This window comes from Neoarius graeffei, chromosome 7, assembly GCF_027579695.1.
Source record: "Neoarius graeffei isolate fNeoGra1 chromosome 7, fNeoGra1.pri, whole genome shotgun sequence".
In the NCBI taxonomy this organism is placed as follows: Eukaryota; Metazoa; Chordata; class Actinopteri; order Siluriformes; family Ariidae; genus Neoarius; species Neoarius graeffei.
In genome coordinates this window covers 46,657,831-46,661,050 of record NC_083575.1, presented here as the reverse complement: position 1 = coordinate 46,661,050, position 3,220 = coordinate 46,657,831, and positions in this window count along the sequence as shown.

The window sequence follows — 3,220 nt, the reverse complement described above, 5'->3', positions numbered from 1 at the left end:
ACCTGGACTTCAATAACACCTCAGCAGTGCCACAGGCTGATCGCCTCCATACCACGCCACATGGATGCAGTAATTCGTGTTAAAGGAGCCTCAACCAAGTACTGAGTATATAAATGAAAATACTTTCAGAAGTTGGATATTTCTTTATTATAAATCCTTTTTGATTGGTCTTAGGAAATATTATAATAATCTGAGATACTGGATTTCTGATTTTCATGAGCTATAAGCCATAATCATCAAAATTAAAAGAAAAAAGGCTTGAAATATTTCACTTGACATGTACAGCGCCCTCCACAATTATTGGCACCCCTCGTTAAGATATGTTCTTAGGCTTCTAATAAATTCATTTTTTTTTTAATAATATAGGACAACAATGCAAAAAAAAAGAGAAAAATCCAACCTTTAATTCAAGTGCATTTATTCAGTGGGAAAAAAAATCCCACATTAAGAAATAATTATTTTACAAGAAATCATGTGTGTCACAATTCTTGGCACCCCTGATGTTAATACTTTGTACAACTCCCTTTTGGCAACAAGACAGCACTTAATATTTTCCTATAACATTTCACAAGATGGGAGAATACAGAGAGAGGGATATTCAACCATTCCTCTTTGCACAATCTCTCTAAATCATCCAGAGTCCTGGGTCCTCTCCCATGCACTGTCCTCTTCAGCTCACCCCACAGATTTTCAATTAGGTTGAGGTCTGGGGACTGAGATGACCATGAGAGAAGCTTGATTTTGTGTCTGGTGAACCATTTTTGTGTAGATTTGGCCACATGTTTAGGGTCATTATCTTGCTGAAAGAGCCAGTGACGACCCATCTTCAGCTTTCGGGCAGAGGCCACCAGATTTTGATTTAAAATGTCCTGGTATTTCAAAAGAGTTCATGATGCCATGCACCCTAACAAGGTTCCTGGGGCCTTTGGAAGAGAAACAGGCCCACAGCATCACCGATCCTCCCCCATACTTCATGAGGTGCTTTTCCGCATACTCATCTTTTGTGATGTATTAGAGTGTTTGTTGCCAAAAAGCTCTATCTTGGTCTCATCTGACCAAAGCACACGGTCCCAGTTGAAGTCCCAGTACCGCTTAGCGAACTCCAGACATTTTTGTTTATGCTTGTAAGTGAGAAAAGACTTCTTCTGTGCATGCCTCCCAAACAGCTTGTTGGCATGTAGATAGCACCTGATGGTTGTTATGGAGACTTTGTGACCCCAAGATGCTACTCTTTGATGCAATTCTCTAACAGTGAGCTTTGGATAACTTTTTACTTCTCTTGCCATCCTCTTCACTGTGCGTGGTGGCAAGATAAACTTGCATCCTTGTCCATGCTTGTTTGCCACTGTTCCAGTTGTTTTACACTTCTTGATGATTCCTCTGATTGTAGATATGGGCAGGTGTAGGCGAGTGGCTATTTTCTTGTAGCCACTGCCTGACTTATGAAGGTCGACACACATCTGCCTTACTTGAATGATGTATTCTCTTGTCTTTCCCATGTTGAAGAGTGGATAAGAGAAATAGGCCTCTGTGTCACATTTATACCCCAGGGAAACAGGATGTGATGAATTACTAATTAAAGGTTCCTAGATACTTTGATCAACTTTATAAACTACAGTAGAAATGACAGAAATGCTTTAATTACATTTATTTTCAAGGAATTGTTATGGGTGCCAATTGTTGTGGAACAGGTAATTTTATGAAAAATAATTATTTCTTAGTCAGGGATTTTTTTTAATTCACTTGAGTTAAGGGTTGCATTTTTCTACAATTTTCAGTGTGAGATTATGCTTCTGCAATAAAAATGTAATTTATTTTAAGGCTTTTAACACATCTTAACCAGGGGTGCCAATAATTGTGGAGGGCGCTGAATTAAATTACAAAAAAATAACTTTTTCACAATATTCAAAATTTTTTAGATCGATTCATGTGTGTGTTTATATATATATATATATATGAAGAGGAACATGAAGAATGTCGGAATTATCAATCAGATGTGGGAAAGGGATGCCTCAGATAGAGCTACATGGTGAAACATAGCTCAGTGTCCACGATTGAAGACAAGCGTCAAAGGGAGTATACAAGGGCTCACGAAGTCAGACATTCCATGGCAGCTCAGCCAGACCGTTCATGCCACTGCTGTGGACGACTCTGTTGCTGGCTTTGCGGCCCATCTGCGTTTCTATGCATTTCACACACACACAGGATATGCATATATAATATATAATATAATATATAATATAATGCAGGCTGACAGAGCCAGTTCTGTAGGCCTAGGGCTATGGTTGTATGGCCTATTTTTAAGTGTTAATTAATTTGTTGAGGGGGAAACATAATCACTAGTGCTGTCAAGCGATTAAAATATTTAATCGCGATTAATGTCGCGACTGTCATAGTTAACTCGCGATTAATCGCACATTTTTGTCACATGAAAAACCATTGTAATTCTCTTATCAGCATAAAAAAGTGAATGGGCTTGCTCACCGTTCGAACTACGGGGGTACTCGGGGGATCCGAGATCCCCTGAAACAGACATGAGATCCCTTGAAAACATGACTTGGGAAATGTTGGGGGTCTCTAAAATATTGTCAAAATGATGTTTATTGACATAGCAATTGTGTGTAACGGGAAGCATTTGCATATCCGAAGTGAGCGCGCGATGGAGAGCCGCGCTCTGAGACAAGCGCAAGCACCCCCCCCCCCCCCCCCAAGGGAATAAAGGGACCCCCCCGAAAATATCGGCATAGTTCGAACACTGGTTGTACCAATGTTTTTTTTTTATTGCAGAGCATAACACGTCTTGTCACAGCCACTGCAAAGTGGGGCTGGAGCCGCCGATGGGAAAACGAAACCTAAGCCGAGCACCGTGGCTCTTCGGGGGAGGGCAGAGGACTCTGGCTGTGCAGGGCGTGGCATCATGTCACAGAGCGTTAATCTCGCGATAAAAAAATTATCGCCGTAAAAATTGAGTCAAGTTAACGCGTTAATAACGCGACATTTTTGACAGCACTAATAATCACATATTATTTTTCTGAAGATAGGATCAGGTTCAAATACTGTAAAAAGGAGCAAGCAGGGGGCATTTTGGGATGCAAACTTTGGCTGATGAAACATTATAATTAACTTTGCAATTCACAGATTTGCATTAGGAAATTAAAGATCAGGGTATTCATGAATAATAAGTAAATTGCTTTTGTACATTTGCTATCATCCAGAGATC